The following is a 27,313-nucleotide window of genomic DNA, read 5'->3' as shown; positions in this document are numbered from 1 at the left end:
TTGTTCTTCTCCTCCTGTCTGCCCTATAATCTTCTCTGGACAGAGATGAGCTTATTTATTTCTCAGCACTCATTCTTGAGAGAAATTTGGAGAGACTAGAGCACACCCAGAACCCAGCAGAGAGAATGGTGGACAGGAGATTCATGTCTTGTGCCCATTTCTGATTTTCTTGGGGCTATTTGTCTCGTATGCCAGTCACTACCACAGGACAAGACTGACTTCCCTCAGGTCTCTGTCAGCACTGGCCTCAGCTCCCAGACTGTTCTGTTTCACTTTCTCCCCATGGCTTCTCTGTAGAGAAAGGCGCAAGGTTGAGGGGGGTTCCCCTGTTCATACGTATGCAATCTGGGGGTGATGGAGAGTTTTTACCACACTGGGAAAACAAATGTGGGATGGGAGTTTTGGGGCAGATGCTTCCCTTGGACAGACAGTACTGAGACATTTTATATGGCTCCTATGACCCTGCCATGGATGGATAACCCTGTCATCCCAAGTAGTGACCAACTTAAAGAGCATCTTTTATTGACCACCTTCCCCTGCTTGTCTTTTCCATTCTTTACTCCTGCTACCCAATGAAGTGTTTACACTCAAGCTTTGACAATGACTCTTCTTTCTGAAGAACCAGGCCTTCAAAACATAATAATATCTGAATAAATGGATGAGAATAATGAAAGTTTGCAAATGGTATCACCTGCATTAAAAATCCCAGGTTATGATAATCCTTAGGAAGTAAAGGAAAAAAATGTGCAACTTATGGAAGAGAGATTTATTCTGTGTCATTCCCTTTGGGTTAAAGTAGACCCATACATGAAAATAACAGTGGTACAGACTTTGAGTTAATGCAGTTGCAAAAACTTTTAACTACTAGCAATGTCTTCCCTGCCTCCGTCCCAGCTGCTGGCTCTCCTCCTCTCACACCCATTCATTCTGCATAGGATTTATAGAATCTTTCTTTAATCCACAGCCCTTAAATCAAGTTATCCATTGTTATAACACTTCCAGTAGCTTGTAACTAAAGTCAAACTTGCATTGGAATAGTGTGGTGACACTAAAAGCTATATTGTAAGGGTTCCTTCCAAATCTAAGACCCCATGTTTCGATCATCTCCCCTAAAATTCTCATTTCAAATTCCCACAAAGTCAATGAGTCTCAGAACTCTACCTCTAGCACTGACTATTCTCCAAAACCAAGGTTCCTTCTTTCTCGTGTTCCATAATCACTTGTACTTAGTCAATTGGAAGTAGAAATCATGCCCTTCCCAAACTCCACTACCTTACTTTCCGATTTCTCTATTTCTGAAGTGGTACTTTGCAACACCCTGCTGAATTCCTTACCAGGGGCAACAACACTGCTTGATTGCTACCTTCTCCGTAAGCCTTCCGCATTCACCTTCATCCATTTGTGTGAGTGTGTATTCTTACATTGTGACACAGCACACACAATTATCAGTACAGCAAACAAAAACAAGTTTGTAAACTCCTTCAGGAAGGAAACTGTGCCTCACTCTTTAAAAAAAAAAAAAAATCCCAGCATCCTAACAGTGCCCTAAACATAGTGAGCACCTCAAAAGTGCTTTTAAGTGAATCAATGAAAGAAAAAAAGCAATGTTAAGGATCATGACTCCTCAAATTACCACAGTGTGAAACCTCAGAATCATTGTTGGCCCTCCTCTCAAATCCCACACTTAACCGCCAGTTTTGCTTCTTCCTCCACATCACTCAAGTCCCTCCTGGTTTACACCTTCATCCCACCTATCCAGTCTGGTCCTTGAATATCACTCAATAACTTCCATCCAGTGTTCCCACCCTCAAGCACATTCAACACTTTTTAATGTTCATTCATTATGATATAAAAACAAATTATTGTTTCTAAAAATGCCAATAATGATTTCCCTCTATTCATGGGATGAAATCCAAGTGCTTTGTCCAGGAATTCAGTAGTTTCCCAGCTCTGTCTTTTCCAACTTCATTCCTGCACTCCTTAGTCTACTCCCTAGGTCCCCAACCTCTTGTTTCCATCAAACTTCCTACTGGGCCAAATCCTTCACTTTTTTAAGTACCAGTTCATGTCCCTTCAAGTCTATGAAGACTTTCCTAATAAACTAAGTCCCAAGTCCTCACTCCAGGCTCTGGTTTTCTTATGTACTTCTTGCTTACAGCCACATACTTAGTTCCCAAGGGAGTTCCAAGGAGCACTATTTCTCCAAGACAGTTCCTCACCAAAGACAAAAAAAAAAGGAAAGAAGGAAAAGGAGGAGGAGAAAGAAGAAAGAAAAGGAAGGAGAGGGAAGGAAAGGAAGAGCTGGCCTTGTGGGTCTGACAAGTTTGGGAGATGTGTAAGGTGTTCAGCAATGAACACATATGGAGAGTCTGTCCAGCCATTAGGTTTATGTATGTTGTCCCAAGCTGCACACGCACACAGTAACCCATGAAGTGTGATTCATATCCCAGACAACAGATAAGAAAATGGAGGTGAAATAGTTCACCTTCCTCTAAACCTCAATTTCCTTACCTGCAAACTATAACTGAAATCCAGTCTATGGAACTTCAGAGCTTTTGATATGCTTTTCTTCAATATGTATTGTTGGTCCAATTTTCAGGTACATAAAATATAGAACTTTGCTTCTATGGATAGTTATTGTTCACCATCTTGTCTACGAGCTCCCTGAGGGCAAACACCAGTCCTATTTCTCTTTGTATTTCCCACAGCACAGCATGAGTAGCCACAGTAAATTCCCATCTGCCCAATAAAATGATTTTTTAATTTAATTTTTTAATTTAATTTTTATATGAATAACAAACTATTTTAAATACATGGAAGCAATATGTCAGGACTTTTTAAGGTAATTTCTCTCTGTTTAATGGTTTTATTTTCATGACCATGCTCAGGTAGCATAGTGTTTTCAGTGCCTTTTGTATTCAAGAAAAGTGAGAAAGAGAAAAGTTAGATGTGTTGCCCAAGAGTGGATAGCAAGGATTGTGAGCAACAGGCTCAAGACCTCTCCCTTCAGTGAGTGCACAGTTCCCCAGCTGACACCAGGGTGTTCATGGCCCTCTCCAGGAGGCACTGGTTGTCCATATTCATTCAGGCCCCGTCTTTCTGCCCAATTGACATTGACTGTGCATCCCAGAGATACATAGAAACGTAGCTCTTCTTCAAGGGGGCGGGAATAAAAGTCTTTCTGAAGCCTCTACTTTGAATGCATTTGAGGCCAACATTTTATGGAAAATAAATCACTCTCTCTGAAGTGGATTACTGGGCAATACATGATATTACACTAAATCAAGCCCCTTTCCTTTTGTTTCTGCTTTGTGGTTCTTACCTTTGTTTATCCAGTCATGTTGCCTGTTTATATTCCATATTTGAACATTATAATTGGAACATAAAATATAATAGACCTCTTTACATCTCCTCGTGGATATGTGCATAGAAACTGTTCACACACAGAAGCAGGTGCAGCTTTCACTGGATAGAACTAGTGCTCTTGCCTTTGTAAGGCCACATTTTCTGCTCTCAAAGCCTTTGTCTAAATAATGAGCTTTGGTATTTCTATTAGCAGCAATCTGCTTTCTCTCAAAAACTCCCTCTGGTCTGCAGGAAATGTTTTCAATGAATTTTTTTGTTCTTTCTTTTCCCATCATCTTTCTCCCGATCAATGTTTTAGTCTAACTGCTTGATTTTCAAATTACTTTGTAATTACAAAATGTTTAGCTAATTTTAGCTTAATTCCAAAAAGCTATTTTCATGGGTGCCATCTCTGTCTTTGTCTATTCCTTTCCTTGGCAATGTTGTAGCAAGATGTGAAATTAATTGTGCCCTGATTTTAACAATGCTACCTGAACAAGTTAGCTGTCTTTGAGGAAGCATCAGTTTAAAAAAAAAAAAAAAAAATCAAGTTGATGGTTAAAAGAAAAAGGATCTCTCAGCCTGGAAAAGCACTGAAGGGAAACTTCAGTGGCCTCTAAGTCCATAGGAGAATGGCTAGTTGTGGGCAACTGCCGGAAGAATTTTTTTAAATTGGGGCATGGATTTTAAGAGAGATCATGGAGAGTCACGATAGAGATAAGTAATGAATTACTATCTAAAGAGAGAGGTGGTGTAACCTACAGGCATAACAAAACCATGGCACTAGTGGTGTTTTGAAAGTTTCCAGGAAAGCTCCTGCTTTCCACCTTCCCAAATGAGCGCTCAGGTTGGCCTTTAGAGAGCTCTATCACCCATCCTCCCCTACTCCCTAAGACTGTCTTTCAAAATTAAAATATCATGATTAGTTAACTCTCAAGCATCTCAGTACAGTTTGTAGGAGCAGTGACATAATTAGGGCGGCCCATTACAAAATGAAAATGTGGAGGCCCTCGTTCAAAAATGAAGGATTTTAAGATGGCAACAGTAGAACGTGAACACCAAACACGGGGCCCTTCTAAACGTGGGACCCTGCACACCTACAGAGGTCACACACTGGAGAAGCTGCCCTGTTGGCTTAGTTTGGTCACAGGTAGAAAATAAGTTGGTCTCTAAGATTCCATCAGAATCTGTCCATCCAAGGATAATCCCTGATCCCGGAGCAACCCACCTCCTGAGAGTGTGGTGGTGGAAAGGGAGCAGCATGAGGAGGAAGAAAAAGAGTGAGGGAGGTAAACATGAGCCCCACCAACCCTGCAGTTGAAAGAGGGCCTGCCCTGAGAGCGGAGAGCACGAGGAGTACGCAGCCACACTGCAAAGGAAGTCTGAAGTCCTGAACATTTGCTTGTTGATGCCTCTTTGCTCCAAACTCCCAATTGGTCCTCCCACTCCTCTTCCTCCCTCCATCCTAGCCCACCGGCTCTGTACCTCTCTATTCCTACCTACCGTCAAACTGATAAACTAATACAAGCTGAAATGTTAATGGCTAATAATATCTTAACACCTAAATATATTATTTCTAAAATAGTTCACTTAAGAAGAAAGAAAAGATCAAATTCAACCCTAAGGGCCTAGGAGAACAGCATACAATGGAATGAAGTTCAAAGTTTAATTGAAGATTTTGTTTTCTTTTTTAACCTTAAACATATATACAAATTCTACTCTGTAGCCCATAATAGAGTTGTGTCTATTTTCATATTTTTAAGAAACTTTAATAAGTCAAATTTCTTATATCTAGAAAAAAATAAGTTGCTACCTTTTCATTTTTCTCAAGGCATAAACAAAATATTTGATCCAGTGCAACTGTGATAAGAAGCCACACTGATATGTGGGAGCCGGTGGGTTTTATTTTGTGTTGAATAATTAGAAGTTCAAAATCACCTGTTCATAAGGTGACAAAACTCATTTTTCAAAGACTAGCTATGGGGTTTGCATAGGCTCATCTAGAGCCTCAGCTCTGAAAAGTCTAACCCGTAAGACCATAAAAATTTGCATATGTTCTCCCAAAACAGTGTCCACTTTACTTTTATTTAACCAATTCTCTAAAAGCCAAAAGTTTCTAGATAACACAAAAGTATTATATATAGCAACTTTCCCAACTATGTAATCTTTGAGTTGTAAAGAGAGAATGAGATTGGCCAACACAGGAAATGTGGACGTACTGGATTTTCGTGTACATTCTATAGCCAAAATATTTAAGACATCAGATATTTAAACTTAACCCTGCCCCACTGATTCCTACATACACATGTACAAGTTAATTCGCCACAATTATTCTGTAGCTTCATGGAGATGTTGGTAAATCCCCTTAAGGTAACATTTGTATGTTAATTACTGGTTGACTTTGATTAAATAGCAACAGGAAAATAAGTGCCACCCTTTGCTGACCACATCTCACAATTCCAAAAGCCACACCTGCATTGTCCCTTGTCACATTGATGCTGAGGAAGAGGGCAATTATCTCACTGAGTCATTATGAGGATTTGAGAAGCTCACCATAATCTCCCATCAAAGTTAGCTGACATTGGCTAGTTTACATATGCTATGTTCTCTAATCCCCTTAATAATCTCCCAATTAATAAGTTAATAAGATCAAACTACTAAATAACAGAGCTCAGGCTTTACTTCAGCTCAGTACAGTGAAAACTGTGCTCACATTCCCACATAAATTCAAACTAGTCCACATAGGCCAGCGACACTTTTTTCCAAGGATCACCTTCGTTTCACCGATCCCATAAAAACGACTCCATTGATCACCTCAATAAGAAGTGCCTGCTCCTTTTTTTCTCCTATTTGTAATATTTATCTGTTACTTATTATTAATTCTTTTACTTCCTGTGTGGATATCACTTATGGTGAGAAAGGAATGTGCGAGGTAGTGGCTGGACCCTCAGGGAGGCCAGCCTGAGTGGATGGACATTAGTTCCAGACCTAGAGGAGTTGCAGCTAGAAGAGACACTGTGCTGTGAGCACAAGTAACTGCACCTCAGGACTAGAAGACAAGCACCACGGAAAGGCACAGGATAAGCGGCTTCAGAGCACAAGGCTGGGGTCCTCTCAGGCTCAAGAGGTCAGGGAAGATTTCATGAAAAGCTGACATACGAGGTGGGTCAGGAACAGCAGGCAGGTTTGAAGGGAAGGACTTCCCATCAAAGAAAACTATGTAAGCAAAAGTTGGGGACAAAGGAAACCTCACAGCCTCATTAGATGGGAGTTCAGTTAAACTGAAGAACATGCACCTGTGAAGTGGGAGTGATGACTGAAAACCCTAGCAAGGTATAGAGAATGTGGGAACAAAGGTTTTAGAAAGTAGTCACCTGACAAGAGACAGCCATTAAGAGGTGTGGGACAGAAGATGGCTTACTCAGTCCTGGACTTTCAGAGAAGAGTATGATACTGAAATACAGCAATGTGTACATAGATGGAAACAGGAAAGAGAAAATCCAGGAGTCCAGCCAATAGCTACTACCTGGGCTGAGGTAATGGGAGTCTGACTGAGGAAGATAGAGAAGGTCAGGACAACAGAGCAACTTCAGGAATGGCACTGAAGCAGCCTTGGCAGAAGGTGAGGAATGGGAGGGAAGAGGAGAGTAGAGGAATCTAAGTTCACCCCTGGACTGGAAGAATGGCTGCACCAGGACTCACCACCAGACACTGGGAGGAGAGGAAGAAACTGCACGCCCCTTAGAATACAGGGAGCCGCAGGTGCAGTGTCTGGAACACTCCTCTCTCCTTTCGCTTCTCTTCATGGCCATTTCAAGTGTGTCACTTTTTTCCCCTAGAAGTATTTCCCCACACCTACTCATCATGACCTGGGAAGCCCCGCATGGCCCTGATCCCAGCTCAAGCCTGGCCAACTATCTGGTCCTTCCTAACAGGCACATTCCTCTCAGGACGACGCACTTTGCTCCCCTCATCTGTAAAGTTCCCCCATTCTCAGTAAGATCTCAGTTCAAACGTTACTTTCTCAAAGAGGCCTTCCCTAACCACAAACCTGGAGCAATCCCCACCCTGCATGGCCAGGGATTCCACCCCCCAGCTTGTCATGTTTCCTACATGTCATGTCCCACAATCTGAAAAGGAAGGGATGGGATTATCCATCCACCTTCTTGATTATCATCAGCTCCATGATGATTGCCAGAACATCAGCTCCATGTCCAAGACCTGGAATTGTGCGGATGGTTACTATGTGAATGAACCCTGGACACCACGTATTGTCCCGAGAGCTGTCATTCTTCAGGAACACACCTTTAACTGCAGCCCACTCTCCCAAGCACAAGGCACCTTCACTGTGGGAGCATGTCAATCACATGATCAGATACTGCTGTTACTTCTACAACTTAATAATCATTACTAATAATAAATCCTATCACGTGTTGAGAGCCTGTCACATGTCAGATGCCACACTGTACTCACTGTTCCATTTACCATTATAAATATACTCATCTTAAACAAAAGGATCCCAAAGTTACTTTAATTGAGACTATAGAACTTGAAATCACATGCTAATATGTGGTAGAACTAGGGCTCAATTTCAGGATTTTTCTGACTCCAAGACCCCCGTGACATACTTCCCCTCTATTCCTTGCCAAAAGAAGGCATTTCCAAGTATATCTTTAAAAAGTTTGAGAAACACTCAATGATAGATCCACAACTGTAGACAGCTCCAAAGAAAATATTTCTAAATAGCTTTGGAGGATTCTGGATTACAGTGGGGGGCGGGAAGTGAATAATTCATCCTTTAAAGGGGAAAAAAAAAAAAAAAAAAAACTGTCAAAAAAAAAAAAAAAAAAACCATAGCCAACCTGTTATCCTCTGTTAATTGTGTCAAGACAATCATTAATCATCCCACTTTAGAGAAACCCAGGTGTGAAAGTGGCCTCCCAAAACAAGAATGGAGATTGGGTTTGCAGGAACTGCAACTAAGTGAGAGAGAAAAGCTTGCAGGCACAGCAGGATCTCCCTGCAGTCAGCCCTGCCTGCTGCTTACAGCCTAGGCTTTGCTTCTTTCAGAAAAGTTGGGGAAATGGGCTGTGCATTTTCATCAGAAGGTGGAGGGCAGATTTTCAAAGTGTTTTGCAAACTACTGGAGCCAGTAGGTTTCCAGGAGGCCACGCATTCCTCTGATTCTGCTAAATTTAGGATCCATGATAAACAATAGATAATCCCTTTTGAAAATCATTGAAAGTCTGAGTTGGGGAAAATCTCTGTGAATTTAGCATTAGTGCTAGCAGAATAGGAATATCCCAAGAATCAAATGACCCAAGCTGTGAAAAATAAGTATGATCTTATGAAGTGATTGGGACACCATTTTTCAAGGCCACAAATAGTAAAAGGAGGATGAGAGAAAAAGACGAGGTTTTCAAAGCAATATGAAATTCAGAGCTTCTTGGTTTATAGTGAAATGAATTTAAGAGTCTGGAAGGAAAAATAAGGACCTTCATTATCATATCTCTTAGGCATTTCAGATGTTATACTCAGCATGCATCCTATTAATACTTGGGGACTGTATTTCCTTTTTCTAATTCTTAATATTTGATCATTTTTCAAAAAAATATATAGTCTACATCCCTATTGAATTTTCAAGGGAGAATTTCTTTTTAAAGACATAGGAGTGTCAGAATTTGTCAGATCTCCTACATTGACCTCAGAAATGGTCCCTGTATGTGCACATCTCATGTGTCATTAATTAACTTTAATACTTCATTACTAATGAGTTTTTCCAGAAGCCATATTTCTGTATTGCTGGAAAACAGTCAAAAAATAAAATAAAATAAAATAAAATAGCTGAACCAGAAATAGAAAGGGTAAGGATTAGTCCTCTATTATTCTCACTCCATAGAAAGCATGGGTGCAGTTCTGTTTTAATGGCAGAATAGCAGAATGAATAGTATACTGATAATGTTTCACACTAATAAATTAAATTTGGGTCACCAATGTAAAATAGAAATGTTTCTTATAGTTATGGCCTGGAATGCAAAATCCAAAAAGAAGTACAATTGCTCTGGAAAACAGTTCTTTGTATCTAAAAAGAGAGGCTATCGTTTTAACATTTTTCTTAACTTTGCTAAAAATAATAACCATGACAGAATGCTTTTTCCCCTACTAAAAGGGATGCCAAATGAAAAAAATAACTGAAGAACCACAGTGACCCCTAGTGGAAAGAAGGGGAATTGGTCTTCATATACACTACAGAGCTCTTGTGTGGGAGCAAAACATGCTCTTTCTACACATAAAATTGGAAGGAAATGATGATATTGTTAGTTTGAATATATATATACATCATATTCATGCCTAGATCTTATTTCCTTAGTTACTATAAGTTTCATAGGTTTTTTAAACTATAGTTTATGTTGTTGTAATCATACTATATACATAATTTTGTATGCACCCATTTACTTTCAATATGACAACATGATCATTTTCCTGTGTACTAAAATTTTAAAAAATACTCCTTTGGATAAAATATAATCTATTTAACAATTTCTTTTTTTTTCTAAGAACTCTATAAGATGTAAAAATATTTTTTTAAAAAGATGAAAATTTTGCAAAGAAATTCAAATAGGATTAGCAATGCATTGCAAGGTAAGGGAGGTCCTTGGGCCAGGACTCTAATAAACTTATAGGGATGGCTTCTAATCAAAATAGCCATCATTAAGTGAACATCTACTATGTTTAAATTGTTAATGTTAAATAGACATTGTGAAGTACCAAAGAAGTACAGTCAGAGGAAGAGGATCTAGGTAATTAAAAGGCACATGCACTGTTGTGGGGACTAAATACCATGTTGGACAAAGGAGATCAGAAGGGGAGAGTACCCTAACCCTTTAGGAGAGCAACTGGGGAAGCGGTCGAAGAGTTGGACAGTTGAAAAGGAGAGGGAAGTTAGCCCAAGATGGAGCAAAATTACAGAGTCATGATCTCAAATGACTTTTCCCAAGGATGGAGAGTAGATGGTTCCCACAAAGGGGAGCACTTCTTAAAATGCAAAGGGAGGAGGGTGGCAAGAACATGTTGGGCATCATGCTCGCCCTGCAGCTCTTCCTCTCACTCACAATTACAATAGTGTCACTGACCCTGTTTTAAGATGAGGAAGCAGAGAGGCTCAAAGAGGGTGATTTTTGGGGGGGTACTGGGAATTGAACTCAGGGGCAGTCAACCACTGAGCCACATCCCCAGCCCTGTTTTGTATTTTATTTAGAGACAGGGTCTCACTGAGTTGCTTAGCACCCTCCCTTTTCCTAAGGCTGGCTTTGAACTCACCATCCTCCTGCCTCAGCCTCAGGAGCCACTGGGTAAACAGGCATGTACCACGGAGCCCAGCTACTCAAAGAAGGTGATTCTTGACAAGTAAGTGGATAAAACATGGTTTGAACTCAACCAGTTATCCTCCATGAGATGTATTTTCTAAAGTGAGAAAATCTTATCCCTTACAATCATGTTTAATCCATTCCCCTCCTTAGAGAAGAAAACCCTTTATCATAGAAAATACAGCAGTGTGCTTCTACCAAGACACTGTCTCTAAATCACAAACACAGAATATGTAGCCTCTGAATCAAATACCCTTAAAGTTAATAACCCTAAATTCTATCGGCTACCTTAAACCACAACTTCCTCTTTTAGGTGGAACTTGTGAACCTGGGATCTATGATATGGAGAGTAATACTGCCAGACCAGCCTTTGTAAAAGGGCAGGGAGGGGTGAACTGGGGGGGCCTCTCTTTCAAAGAGAGGAGTGGTTGAGGGGTGGAGAAAGAGCCAGAGCACACAGCAGCAAGGCCCCTGGGGTGCTGAGCCTGCTCTTGGGCAGCCACTTGTGCACAGATGTTCTTATTCAAAGCAAACATTTATAGCACTCCTACCCATGACCATATGCCCTTCACAAATGTTACCCATTTAATACTCAGATCCAGCCACTCAGGGTCACAGAAGACTGAAAAGTTGTGACCCTGCAAATTGGGTACTCAAAGTTCTCACATTCAAGAAACACAAAGTAGAAGAACCACAAAGTTGGTTCAAACTAACTGGAGTTCTTTCTTGCATTCCACGTTTCTCAAACATTTGGAAGGAAATATAGGTCAGAGTGACACTCTTTTAAAATTCTTTTTTTCCTTTCTCCTTTACTTCCCTCACCAACCACAACTCCTTCGTTACCTCTGGATCTCAAAACTCTTCACCAAAAAAAAAAAAAAAAAAAAAAAAAAAATCAGTTTTTCCAAATTAAATATCTGAAAAGACAAGCCATAGACTGAAACATATTCATTGAGCAAAAACACTTGCAAAACACATACCTGACAAAGGACTTCTCTCTGTAATATACAAAGAACTCTTGTTCATTGTTGGTGAGAATGCAAAATGGTATAGCTACTTTGCAAGACAGTTTGACAATTTCTTATAAAATTAAACATACCTTCACCATAATTCAGCCATTGCATTACTTGGTATTTACCCAAATACATTGAAAACTTGTACACACACACACACACACACACAGATTAGTCAATGTTCAAATGAAATGAGCTATCAAGCCACAAAAAGACACAGAGGAAACCCAAATGCATATGGCTAAGTGAAAGAAGTCTCCATACCATATTATTCCACCTTTAGGGCATTCAAGAATAGGCAAAATTTTAGATGTGAAAATATCAGTGGTTGGCAGAGGGAAGTTAGAGTGAAAAGGTAAAGCACAGGGGATGTTTAGGGAAATGCCACTATTGTGTTACTACATCGGTGGAGACATTATCGTTTGGCAGAACCCATAGAATTTTACAAGACAATGAGTAAAGTCTAAAGTAAACCATGGGTTTTGGTTAACAGTAATGCATTAGTTCATCAGTTATAGCAAATGTGCTAATAAGAGGGAAAACTGGGAGAGAGGGCAAGAGTATGTGGAGATTCTCCAGTACTCTCTGCTTCCTTTTACTGTAAACCTTTATAAGGTCTGTAAACGTTTTTAAAAGTTATTTTCCTCTACACTTACGACCACACCTGGCCCTTACAACCTGCTGCGGGCACCAGACAACTGCAGGTCTCCTGAGAATCTGCTCGTGAAGTTTTTGGACATCATTTTGTTTACTTGGGATTAATTTTCATCCTATCCCTCTGGTTATTCTTAAGATCACATCACGGCAGCACTGTGCTCTGCATGAAGCCCAGAACTCGGATCTCCAATCCCCAACCCCAAGTGGGGGTCACCCTGGTGAAACAGAGCTCACTGGGAGGTAGCAGGTATTGCTCCCCAGGACAGGGGCAATGACTTTGAGAGACTCCTTCCCAGACAGATGGAACTCACAACAGATTGGAGTGGTTTTCAGGTATGCTCAGATTGAATGAGGAATCAGAAGTGAGTTTGGCCCACAGGGGACCTCTCTGTTCTGACTGGTGGTCAGAACCTGTCCCTTCCTTTGCTGCTTTGTGAAACTTTTGTTAGAAAAATAAAGTTCAGGGACCAGCTCTCTCCAGACCATCTCAAAGCTACTTCAGAATGACCTTTTAGGAAAGATATACGGTGGGCATCCCCGAAAGCCTCCCATGTTAAGGTACTTAGGATTTTCTAAGACAGGAAAGCTTTTTAATAAAGTCTTCAAAACTTCTGTGTAGGAAACTCTCTGTTGGAAACTCAACCCCAAATGGATACAAATTATCAGTCTTCCACAAGTGGTACTCAAGAATAACATCTTGCAGAAAGCCCTGGGCTCTATCCCCAGCACTGCAAAAGACAATAAAATAAGTAAATAAATAAATAAATAACATATCTCAGTTGGAAGAACTCATTTTGGGGTTTTAAGAATTAAATATGTAAATAGTCTCCAGACTAGTCCCTTATTTTCGAGGGTTAAATTTTTCCTAAACCTCCGAACACCTTCACTCTTCTTGTCTAATACTTGTCAGTCTGCCAAATCACTCAGGAGGAAATGTTTACAGTGTAGTACATATGTTTTTAGCTTATCATTTTGCCATCTGTTCATGAAAACTACCAACACCAGCACATACGCACACATTGTCTTCCATTACCTAAGTAGTGAATACTAGCAGAAGTTTGGCAAAGATCCATTAGCAGCAGATGACCTTTTCATTGACAGGCACAGTTTTGCCTCAACACATGGAATACACTGAATTAGAGAGATACCAGAACCATGGCTGCATTCCACAGAGAAAACTATTTTTTCTCATATAATCTCAATTAAAATTAAAATGTAGAAAAGAAGCACTAGAAGGTTAAAAAAAATAAAAAGACGTCTCCCTCATAAGAAATATAATCATGAAAGCATTTTAGAGCAATTCCTATTGATTTACAGTATTTAACATGGGCATATTCCCTTTATAATTTTTAAATTGTTATGTTGAAGATTTTCTTTACTTTTACTAGTAAGGAGGGGTATTAAATTTACTTAATGTTTCCTGAGCGCCTGTTTTGAGATTATTGCTCATTATATCCTCCTTGTAAACATATGGAGAATTTTATAATCGCCTTAAAATATGGTAACTATATCAGAAAAAAGAATGTTCTGTGATAACCCCAATTTAAATTTAAATTTCTTTGCATTTTGATCTTTCATGTTATTAAAGATTCATTGCTTTCATTATACAGTTGATTTAAATTTCTGCTGAACTTTTCTGAATTCAAAGCAAAGATTGATCTAAGAAGGATAGAACAGTATACATTTGTGGGATTGCTCATCTCACTGACCCAAGAAACGAACAAATTAAGAGCTGATCAGTTCTAGATTTATTGAGTCTTGACTTAATTTAGCCAAGTTATTACTTCTTTTACAAACTTTTAAAAATGGGCACATGCTACTCCTGCAGAATAACTGTGCATTTCCTGGACTGATTCATTCAACCTGATAATGATTGAGTCCTGAAGAGACCTGAGGTGGGAATTTGAGCCTCAAATGGACAGGCTTACTTTGCACCAAGAAAACCTCCTTGATTGCCCCCCATTAAGATTCTCAAAGACATATCATTTGGGTTGCTATGGATACTAGGAAAGAAGTATGGATGGATGTATACAAATCCATAATTGCTAATCACTTCCAGAAAATCAACCAGAACTTCAGGCCCTACTGAAAATGATCCATAGCATTACTTTGAACAGAAGCAAATGCACCTTTCTACTGCATCAAAACAAAAATTCTGAAAGCTAAAGCTCACTCACATTTTGGTCTCTACCTTATTTACCAATACATTTGCATATTTATGAAAGAGATTAATGTCAGTCAATACCATAGCCATCTTCACTTTCAGTGAGTGCTGAATTTAACTAAAGGAACGCTATTATAAACCATGCATTATTTCCTAATATTCTAGAAGCCTACTTTGATTTTAAGCAGAGACAAAAAGTGAAATTAAAACATTAAGAGATTCTTTTTATGATCAAGAAGGGAAATATTTCCCCCCACCAAAAAAAAAAAAAAAATTCAGGATGCAGATAAAAGCAAATTATTGCTGTGAAGTCATCATTTGCAAAAAATCTGAACAGTCTGAACATCGTGAAATTAATATGTATTTTCAAGCCCTGCCATGAGTCAAACACTGAGGTTATTAAAGGAAATTCAAAACCTGCCATGTTCAAAAAGCTAAGGAAAATGAGGCATGCATATCAAAACAATCTGAGAGCAACATAAGACTGTGTCTAGTCTAGTGGTGTTCTGTAAAAAAAAAAAAAAAAAAAAAAAAAATGTCACAGATCAGTCCTATGGAGATCAAGATCTTTATGGACTACTTCCTGGAGAGGGGAAGCCTAAGACAGATTTGATTTGACTTGGAGGTAAATAGAAGAATGGGCATTCCAGGTCTCAGGACACTGTTTCCTTTCATTAGGATGCCAAGGGAGGTCTCACTGATGTGATGGCATTTGAGCTGAGACCTAACCTATGATGGGGAGTCAACCTACAGGCACCAGGCAGAGGCAACTATAAGAGCATATGCCCTGGAGAAAAGCAGTTCATAGCCACAAAGACAGAAAGAGACTGAGGTGGGAAGTACCTGGGTAGAAGAGGAGATTGGTAAGGTGAATCAGAAGAGCTGGCAGGGACCAATTAAATCAGATTTTTTCTGTCCTTTCTTTAATTACGAGAGACAATCACTGGACTATTTTTGGTTTGGGCAAGGATTTCTTGTAAGCAAGTTAAATGATGTCATTTATGATTTTAGAAAATCACTGTAGTAGGTATGAGAAGAATGAATTGTTGAGGGTGAAGCAAGGAAAGAAGCAAGCAGATAGGTAAGAGAGACCTGTGACAAAGACAGAGGTGAGGACTGGGGAGGTGGCAGCAAGGCAGGAGAAGCGATCAGCTCAGAGATGTACCCATGGTTCTTGCTGGTGATTGAGAAGCAAGAGGAAAGAGGAGAGGAAGAAAAAAACAAAAATAACATGTATGCTTTTGACTTGAGCAATTTAGAGGGTGGTGAGACCTCTTACTGAGATGGGGAAGGCTTGGGAAAAGATCTTAACAAGGGAAAACCAAGAGTTCCTCATTAGATGTGTTATTTTTAATGTCTGTTCTAGATCTGCATCTCTCCTAGATAGGAACTACCCACAGAAATTAGAGAGTAAGGTCGTAACCAATAAGGCAGTAATTTTTCTTGTATAGCAAAGACCTCAGGAAGGATAAGTAGTTAGGTGTTGATAGAGCTACTCTCCAGGCTTCCTTTCTCTTCTTGATCAAACACCAAAAAAGAAATGGCTTTCATTCTTTTGGCTTTCTCATGATTACAATATGTGTTCCATCTCCAACTTCTGGTCAAGGTTTCAGGCAGGAACAAGAAGGAAGCAGAATACAGAAGGATGTGCATCTATATCAAGGTTGAATCACTCCCAGAGATCTCAAGAAATTTTCTGTGGTAACCTATAGCTGGAAGAGAGTCTGAAAATATAGTTCTTAACCATGCACATTCTTACCCCCAAACAATACAGGGTTTTAGCAGGTAAGGATATTGGGAGGAGAGCCAGCTGTATAAGCTAAAATATCTAAGTAGATATTGAAAGGAAACAGTTAGTTATAGGAGTACAGAACCCAGGAGAGTATTTAAGGGTATCAAAAATGGTCTTCATCATGTAAAGGGTATTTAAAGCCATAGGATTGCATAAAATGCATTAGGTAAAAAGTGAAGAAAGAGAAAGGGACTCCACACTGAGCTTGGAAACTCTTCAATATTCTGAAGTCCAGTAGAGGAGGTGGAAAAGAGGGTTGAGTGGAATCATCACGGATGCAAAAGGAAAATCAGAAAAATATGCTGGATGCTGGCAAGAAGCCAGTTAGGAAGACAGGGAAGTGGCCACTGGATTGAGAAACATGGAGATTGTTGGTAGCCATGAAAAAGAGTAATTTCAGCAAAGTCGTTCAGATTGTTGTCACTTTGAAAAGTGACTTGAAAGTAAGAAACTGGGGACTGAGTATAGAAAACTTTCCCCAGAATCCTTGCTATAAAGGAACAGAAACAAAGCAATGATAGAAGATATGTGACTTCAAGAGAAGTTTTTTGTTTGTTAGTTGCTTATTTGCTTGCTTTGCAAGTGGAAGATACTAGAATGTGTTTCTCCACTGATGGGAGACCTTGAATTCAAGCTGAGAGGTTGAAACTTAATTTTAGAAATACTAAAAGTTTTAAGCAAGAAAATGGCATGATGAAGTCAGTGTTTTAGGAACATCATCTGAAGAGAGCTGCCTATAAATTGTGTAAAATTGGAAAAGTATACATAGCAATGAAAAGTGCTGGATGTCACCCAAAGGGAATTGACTAATGCAACAGAAAATGGCTTTAAAGAGGCCCCTGAGGTAAGTCAGCCATGAGTCTTTCATTGGCTGAAGGATGGGCCCCAGAAGGAGCATTCAGAATTGATGCCTCTCCAAAAGGCAAAATTTAAACTTAAGGTCTGTTTCTGAGAGACCGTCATAAAAACTCCAAACACTGTAAAACATCTGAGGATAAAATATTGGAGGCATCACTAAAATCTGCTAAATATTAAATGGATGAATGTGTTGGATCAGCACTTATTTTTATTTTTATAATTTATAGAGCTGTGTAAATGTATATGGTACTTTATAGAACATAAAACACCAAAGACAGAATTCCTGTCCTGTGAAGTTTACAGTCTAACTCAGACATAAACTAAAACACTGAATGATGACCCCTAAAATATTTTTTTCAGCCCAAAGTGATTGGAGAAGACATGAGCACTGCCAACACAATGGATCAATGTTTTACATGTCCCTTGCAGTCCTCGACTCTAATAGAAAACCCTTTAGAGACCATGACTGCTTATCATTTTTTACGTCTGTGTTACATGTACGTTCTGAAAGATTTGAAAATGAAGATGTACTCATCCTCATGGCTTCTCCCTGATACTGTTAGGCAGCTAGTCAGCCATGAATGGGTGAGCAGGGAAAGGACAAGGAAGGGCAACTGAAAACCACAGGGAGATTTGTCTGACATAAGCACCTGGAAGATGGGGGTTTGCTGTGTCAACGCCTCCCTCAGCCATAATTACATATATACCCTTAAGAAAAACCATTGTTTCAAGACTGTGTCACACCCTACCAAGTGACCTGGGCCCTCCCTTATAACGAACTATCACAACCCCCAGTCACCCTGGCAACCAAAACATCAAGACCCTCACAAAGGAAAATAAACCAATTAAGGGGACAGGAAATTAGGCAAAAACAGGGACTCAATTTCCTTAAAATCTCCAACTCTGTGAATATCACACCATCTCTTTAAGGCCATCAGTGTGGTTTCTATGCTGTCAATCAAAAGTCAAAATGTGGGCCTAAGCAGGACTCTGGAAACTTCCCTGAACTCCCAATAAAGATAGAGGGCAGGAGGCATGCCATCCTGCTCCTCTCTGGGAGAACTCACTCTGCCCCTTTCCCCTTTCCTGTCCCTCCTAATAAACTCATGCGTGTTACTCTGAGTGAAATGTCTGAAATCATCCTGCCATGATTGCAAGAATCGGGGTTGGAAGGGGGGTCTTCTGCAGCCTCAGTTTCACAGCAGGTCTCTACCCTATAATAATACTTCTTTAATAACAATAAGGATTTGTTAAAAGACTCAAATCAAGTGCATGAAGGGCCTTGAAATGGAGTTGGTCAATCGATTTTCAGATGGAGCTAGCAAGGTGAAGCGATTCGCCCAAGGTCACTACACCAATTAGCAGAGCTGGAACTCAAATATAAGAACACTGACACACGGTCTGCTACTCTTTCCCTCTTGCTTCGTTCAGAAGCTGATCAACTCATAGAAATTCCCTTTAGTTTCTTACAGATTTTCATGAAAATTATGTGGCATGTGATGTTTTTCACTGACATTCCTAAGCTGCACTTTAACAAAAATCATTCAGGAACAAGAGCAGAAGCTGCTTCCTAAAGTCCAAGTCCCGCAATTCTGAAAACCCAGGACCAAAGATGGGCCATATTTAACACAGAACCATATCTAACGGAGGCTCTTCTGCTTCATGATTCCATTTTTAAAGTATTTTTCCCCCACAAATCAGGAGTTCACTCAGTAGTTGCATTTAAATCAACCTAAAGAGGAAGGAAAAACTTGCAGTTTGTGAATTTTGGGAGCCTAGAACAGCAACCTACAGAAACCAGCATACAATATGTGGTAGATTAATTGACTGTGAAATTACAGTGTAGGCAACAAAGCTTTCTTAAAGTGTTAGGAATGTAAAGAAGCATGTAAACAAACTGATTTTCATTATTTGTTGAAGTAAAACAGTTTGTCTTTTTCCCCTGCCTTTCTTCCTTCCTTTCTCTTTATAAATGTCTTACAAGCACTTGCTCTGAGATCATTTCCTTTTGTAAGACTTTCCTAAACACCACTCCCTGAACAGGGAGATTTATCTGTAGAGGTGCTGAATGATCCTTAGCTAAAGTATCTGCAGTGGGTTTTGAGGCAGTTAAAAACAAATAAAGCACTATACAAATCAAAGGTATTGTATTAACGTTATTATGATGAATAAGAAAGGTGAATGGTCATTATTGTTAGGCAGCTTACTGATAGTCTGGCACTTCACAACTGTAAAGGAGAACAGAGAAAATTAATCCAGCCCACTCATTTTAACAAAGAGGAAAATGAGTGCTAATAAGGGGAAGTGGTTTGCCCAGAATCCCACAACTAGTTAGAGGCAAAGCTAGAGACAGAACCTTATAAAGTGCAAGAAATTACAGAACTACATCTCCAGGAAGCTCTCTTGTGTAATATTCTCTGGCCATGGGATCTCATCCTCAGCAAACCACACCTGTAGGATTGCTTAGTTTTCACTAAAGGCAGCCTATGGGCCAGTGACTGAAGGTGTCCAGGATTAAAGCCAACTACTAAGAAAGGTCAGTCATGATTAGACCCGGGTAATTCAATGCTATATCCAGGAAAGATGTGGCAATTATTTTGGAACGAGAGCACTATTAGAATATTCCAGGACTGTCTGCCTGTAAGTACATCACCATACTCAATTGGATACAAACAAACAGTAACAACAAAAAACCCTCAATTATCAATATGTTCATTTTTTGCATCTCATTAAAATTCTATAGCATGCCCAATTTGGCTTTTCTGTTTCCAGAGACCATATTGGTCCTACATGATAATCATTTGATAGGGTGCCCATATAATGACTACACAGTACTTTTGATGAATTATTTATTATTGAATTTAATATGATCAGTTGCCTCTTTCATGGTATCTGCTAAAAAATAGAGTATGCCAAATTTTTCAGCAAGCTCTGTGGAATCTTTTTAATTTAGCGTAAGGGAATTAGTTGCAAATTTAAAGTCAAACAATAAAATACCTCACCCCCAAATTTTAGGTTTTTCAAAATATTTCCAACTTACAATGCTAGCTACAGATGTGTCATGGGGCCAGGATCCTAATTCGCCAGGACACTTGTAAGTTCATGAAGCCATCAGTGTGTGACCTCCAGTGAATATATACTATTTAAGAGAGATAAAGTTTATGAATTTGAAAAGACAATGCTGTGAGTGACCAGAAAAGAAGAGGTAGAAACTATTGTATTTCTTACCTTCATCAAGCAATGGACAGTGTAAAGACTAATACCTGTATCCATTCTTGTGCACAAAAACTCTACAATCTAAGTTATGACATCTTCATTACAGAGCTTTAAGTTTCCCATTCAAGCTTTTAATAAGCCTCTCAAGGCTGTCATCCCAATGACATCCTCAGCAGAAGGACACCAACATCAGAGGAGGTCCTGCCAAAAGGAAGGGACAGAAAGGGGAAGCAGCTCCTTGTAGATTGCTTTCCCTACTTGGGTATTGATCGACAAATTCCTCAGACTTACTTAAACCCATAGAGTATTCCTCCAAAATAGTTCATATGCATCAAGAGAAGGATTTCCACAATATCATGTGGGGTCTTCAAATGAACTCTTTGACCCTGAGTATGGGGATAGGGATGTCAGAACCCCACTTCAAGACTTCCTAATCACACAGGTAGAAATAGTGTTCATTTATTTATTTGCTAACCAAATATTTATTGAATGTCTACTTTTGCTCCAGGCACTTTCTAGATGCTGGGGATACAGCAATGAACAAACAGACCAGGAAAGTGAGTAAATAAATGGTATATTAGAGGGGTGATAAATACTATGAAGCAAAGTAAAATAAATTAAGGGACAGAGAGGGGGAGTTAGGGAGTTTCAGCAGGCTGCAATTTTAATCAAAATGTCCAAGGAAACCCTTGCTGGAAAAATGACATTTGAGTAAAGCCTGCAGTGGGGAGAGGGGTGGATGTGAACTAGGCTATTTGGGATAACAGTAAAGATAAGAGCAAGTTCAAGGGCCCTAAAGTATATGTAAACCTAGCATATGAGAGGAAATGCAAGCCAGTGTGGCAGAAACAGAGGTACTAAGGAGGAATAGTAGACGATGAGGACAAAGAAAAAACGTGAAGAGCATTATAAATCATAGTAATGATTTCTATGCTGAGTAAACTTTAGAAAACATTGGAAAGTCTTGAAAAGAGGAGTGACATATTTTGACTTTCATTGTGAAAGAATTTTTCTGGCTTCTGTGTTGAGGATAGACCAAGTGTGGGGAGGGACAGGACATGGTAGGTAGGTGAAGGAAGAGGCAGGGAGACCAGTTAGGAAGCTATACAGATAATAGTGGCTTAGTCCAAGGAAGGAGTGGTGGTAAGGATGATAGGTTGTGGGTAGATTTTCAGATAGAACCAATAAGGGTGACAGATAAATAGAAGGTAGGATGTGAAAGGAAGGAGTGATGAATAGTTGGAAGGATGAACTGAAATGCACAAGACTGAAAAAGAAAGTAAGTTTGGACTGGTTGACCAGAATTTCCTTTGGGACATCTCAAACTTGAATTGCTTCTCACACATACAAATGAGGATGCTGGGTTTAAGGATCCAAATCTGTAGCTCTATAATTGGGGAAAAGAAATGCAGGAGAGAGATAAAAATGTCAGTCATTAATATAAAACTTCTCTACATGCTGATCCAGTTTCCATGGAGCCTCCTCATGGTCAGAACACAACTTTTCTCCATACCCATTGAATTAAGGGGGCCTATTTCTGTGTAACTTAGGCTTCCAATGTTTGTCCTGTTGCAGAAATGTTATAATTTCAGGGTTCAAAGAGATAACTTGAAAAGGAAATTCTCATTATTATTCTACTATTTCTAGATCCAGAGCTTTTAAGCTTTACTCTATTAGTCAGTGAAGAACTTGGAAGGCTTTCATTGCTTTAGCAAATTGGTGAATATTAGTTACATAGAATGGTGGGTTTCATTGTAGTATACTCTACATGCTTATAACATGGTTTTATCAAATTCACTCCCCATTACCTTCCCTTTCTCATCCCTTCCTCCTTCCCCTGATCCCTGCTTCTACACTAATCATATGAAGAAGACTCTCTAAAGATATATAGAGACACTGCAGGACCACCTGCCCGCAATCACAACCTTCTGCTGCTTCCTGTCACTAGACTGCCAGCGCCTGCCGGCCACTACCCAGACTCGGGGCCCTCACTGTGGCTCCCCAGTGTGATTGGAGGCTGGTGAAGACAACTTGAATTATCCCTGAGGGCATGTCCACCATCTTTGGGAGGGGTAGCTCCCTTCCTGAGACACCTGCGGGAGAATGGAGGCTCTTTGACAGGTACCTCACTTTCATCGGAATAGAGGACTGGGAGGTCTGAGTGGTAGATGACTATTGTATCATAAATTTTTTTTCAATTTTTAAGTTTTTATTTCTTTATTTTTCTCACTTTCTCTATTTTCCTTTTGTTTACCAATGTCCTCAGAGTCTCTCCCTTTTCTCATGCTAACAATTAACTTCTTTTGGTCTTACTCTCACACTACCCTTGATCTAGTACCTCTATATACTCACTTCTTATCCCATTACAGTTACATCCTAAACCCCTCCCCATCTTCTCTGTCCACCATTAGATATTGTAGAGTTCATTGCAAGTCTATTGGCTATACTGTAGATAATAATCAAACTAATCCTGTTCATTTCAATACTGTTAACATCTTCATAGGGGCTATCTGGTTTAGGGCTGCATATTGTTTGTATTGGTTGTTGCTAATATTGATCTCCCCCTCAAAGGAGAGGAGGTATTGGAAACCTGCAGGGTCACAATAAGCCTACAGGGGGGAAGCTGCAATACCTCAGATCTTCACAGCTACAGGGGAAGATACAGGAACAACATGGAAAATCAGGGAAAGAAAGTGTCTTTAACAAACCAAGATGCTGTTTTGATAGAATCCAATGACAGCATGGCAGAAAAGGAGTTTGGAATGTATATAATTAAAATGATTTGTGAAGTAAAGTTTGAGATAGGAAAGCAAATGCAGTCAATGAAAGATTACTCTAGTAAACAGATAAAAGAGCAAATGCAGGAAACAAAAGAGTATTTCAATAAAAAGAGATTCTGGAAGAAAGAACAAACAGAAATACTTGAAATGAAAGAAACAATAAATCAAATTAAAAACTCAATAGGAAGCATCACCACAGACTAGATCTCATAGAAGACAGACTCCCAGACAATGAAGACAAAATATTTAATCTTGAAAATAAAGTTGACCAAACTGAGAAAATGGTATGAAATCATGAATGGAACCTCCAAGAATTATGAGATATCTTGAAAAGACCAAATTTAAGACTTATTGGGATTGAGGAAGGCACACAGATACAAACCAAAGGATTGAGCAATGTGTTCAACCATACAATGTCACAAAATTTCCCAAACCTGAAGAATGAAATGGAAAATCAAATACAAGAGGCTTACAGACTACCAGGTACACAAAATTGCAACACATCCACACCAAGGCACATTATAATGAAAATGCCTAACATACAAAATAAAGATAGGATTTTAAAGGCTGCAAGAGAAAAGCATCAGATTACATATAAGGGGAAAACAAAACAGATATCAGCAGATTTCTCAGCCAAGGCCCTAAAAGTTAGAAGGACCTAGAACAATACATTTCAAGCTCTGAAAGAACATGGATGCCAACCAAGAATCTTATATCCAGAAAATAACCCTCAGATTTGATTATGAAATAAAATCTTTCCATGATAAGCAAAAGTTAAAAGAATTTACAAACAGAAATCCTGCACTACAGAACATTCTCAACAAAATATTTCACGAGGAGGAAATGAAAAACAACAATGCAGGGCAGCAAAGGGAGGAACTACCCTAAAGGAAAAGCCAATCAAAGGAGAAACCAAGTCAAGTTAAAAACCAAAAATAAGCCCAAGTGACCAGGAATACAAACCATATCTCAATAATAATCCTGAATGTTAATGGCCTAAACTCATCAGTCAAAAGACACAGACTGGCAGATTGGATTTAAAAGAAAGACCCAACAATATGCTGCCTTCAAGAGACTCATCTCATAGAAAAAGCTATCCACATATTAAAGGTGAAAGAATGGGAAAAAATATACCATGCACATGGAATCAGCGAAAAAGTAGAGGTCTCCTCCTCATATCAGATAAAGTGGACTTCAAATCTTAGTCACTGAGAAGGGAAAAAGAAGAACATTTCATACTGCTTCAGGGAACCATAAACCAACAAGTCATAATGATTTTAAATATTTATGCCCCAAACAATGGAGCATCTATGCACATAAACTAACCCTTCACAATTTCAAGAATCAAATAGACCACAACACAATAATACTGAGTGATTTTAACATACCGCTCTCACCACTGGATAGATCCTCCAAACAAAAACTGAATAAAGAAAAAATACAATTAAATAATATAATCAATGATATAGACTTAATGGATATATATAGAGTATTTCATCATGAGCAAGTGAATACACTTTCTTCTCAGCAGCTCATGGATCCTTCTTCAAAATAGACCATATGCTATGCCACAAAGCAGCCATTAGTAAATACAAAAAAATAAAGAGATACTACTTTGTATTCTGTCAGATCATAATGGAAGGCAATTAGAAATCAATGATAAAATAAAAAACAAAAACTACTCCAACACCAGGAGACTAAATAATATGCTATGGAATGATGCAATGATAACAGAAGACATCAGGGAAGATATAAAAAAAAAAAATCTTAGAGGTAAATGAGAACAATGACACAACATATCAAAATCTCTGGAACACTCTGAAAGCAGTACTAAGAAGAAAGTTCATTGCACTGAGCTCATACATTAGAAGAATAAAAAGTCAACAACTAAATGACCTAATATTACATTTCAAAGCCCTAGAAAATGACAAAGAGATCAACACCAAAAGTAGTGGAAGACAGGAAATAATTAAAATCAGAGCTGAAATCAATGAAATTGAAACAAGAGAAACAATTCAAAAAATTGACAAAACAAAAAGTTGGTTCTTTGAAAAAGTAAACAAAATTGATAAAACCTTAGCCACACTAATGAAGAGAAGAAGAAAACTCACATTACTAAAATTGGTGATGAAAAAGGAAAGATCATGACAGACAACATTGAAATACATAACATAATTAGAAGCTACTTTGAAAATCTATACTCCAACAACATAGAAAACATCGAAGACATTGACAAGTTTTTAAAGACATATGATCCTCCCAAACTGAATCAGGAAGACAGACACAATTTAAACAGATCAATTTCAAGCACTGAAATAGAAGAAGTCATCAAAAGCCTACCAATCAAGAAAAGACCAAGACCAGATGGGTTCTCAGCCAAATTCTACAAGACCTTTAAAGAAGAACTAATAGCAATACTCCTCAGAGTATTCCAGGAAATAGAAAAAAAGGGAACCCTTTCAAACTAGTTTCTATGAAACTAGTATCACTCTGATACCAAAACCAGACAAAGGCATATCAAGGAAAGAAAACTTTAAACCAATATCCCTGATAAACATGAATGTAAAAATCCATAACAAAATTCTGGCAAATTATATGCAAAAACATTACAAAAAGATAGTGCACCATGATCAAGTGGGGTTTATCCAGGGATGCAAGGGTGTTTCAACATTCAGAAACAAATAAACATAATTCATCACATCAATAGACTTAAAATTAAGAATCATATGATTATTTCAATAGATGCTGAGAAAGCATTTGATAAAATACAGCACTCCTTCATGTTCGAAACACTAGAAAAATTAGAGATAGTAGGAACATACCTCAACATTGTAAAGGCTATCTATACTAAATCTACAGCCAATATCATTCTAAATGGAGAAAAATGGAAAGCATTCCCTCTAATAACTGGAACAAGGAAGGGATGCCCTCTTTCACTACTTCTATTCAACATTGTCCTTGAAACACTAGCCAGAGCAATTAGACCAAAGAAATTAAAGGGATATGAATAGGAAAAGAAGAACTCAAATTATCACTATTTGCAAATGACATGATTCTATATTTAGAGGATCCAAAGAACTCCACCAGAAAACTTCTAGAACTAATAAAGGAATTCAGTAAAGTAGCAGAATATAAAATCAATATGCATAAATCTAATGCATTTCTATTCATAAGTGATGAATTCTCTGAAAGAGAAATTAGGAAAACTACCCCATTCACAATAGCCTCAAATAAAATAAAATACTTGGAAATCAATCTAACAAAAGAGGTGAAAGACCTCTATAATAAAAACTACAGAACACTAAAGAAAGAAATTAGTGAAAACCTTAGAAGATAGAAAGATCTCCCATGTTCTTGGATAGGCAGAATTAATACTGTCAAAATGATCATTCTACCAAAGGCACTATACAAATTCAATGCAACTCCAATTAAAATTCCAATGACATTCTTCATATTAATAGAGAAAGCAATCATGAAATTGGAAGAATAAGAGAATTCAAATAGTCAAAACAATCCTGAGCAGAAAAAGTGAAGCAGGTGGTATCACAATACTAGACCCTAAACTATACTACAGAGGAATAGTAACAAAAATGACATGTTATTGGCACCAAAATAGACAGGCAAACCAATAGTATAGAATAGAAGACACAGAGACAAACCCACATAAATACAGTTACCTCATACTAGACAAAGGAGACAAAAACATACAATGAAGAAAAGATAGCCTGTTCAACAAATGGTGCTGGGAAAACTGGAAATCCATATGCAGTAAACTAAAAGTAAACCTCTATCTCTCGCCCTGTACAAAACTCAACTCGAAATGGATCAAGGACCTAGGAATTAGACCAAAGACCCTGCACCAAATAGAAGAAAAAATAGGCCTGAATCTTCATCATATTGACTTAGGACAAGACTTCCTTAACAAAATCCCCAAAGCATGAGAAATCAAAGCAATAATCAATAAATGGGACGAATTCAAACTAAAAAACTTTTTCTCATCAAAGGATACAATCAATAATGTGAAAAGAGAGCCTAGAGTGGGAGAAAATCTTTTCCACATGCACGTCAGATAGAGCACTAATCTCCAAACTTTATAAAGAACTTACAAAACTTTATACCAA

This window comes from Sciurus vulgaris, assembly GCF_902686455.1.
Source record: "Sciurus vulgaris genome assembly, chromosome: 5".
Classification (NCBI taxonomy): domain Eukaryota; kingdom Metazoa; phylum Chordata; class Mammalia; order Rodentia; family Sciuridae; genus Sciurus; species Sciurus vulgaris.
The sequence above is the reverse complement of the archived record's forward strand: the minus strand, read 5'-3'. Positions refer to the sequence as shown.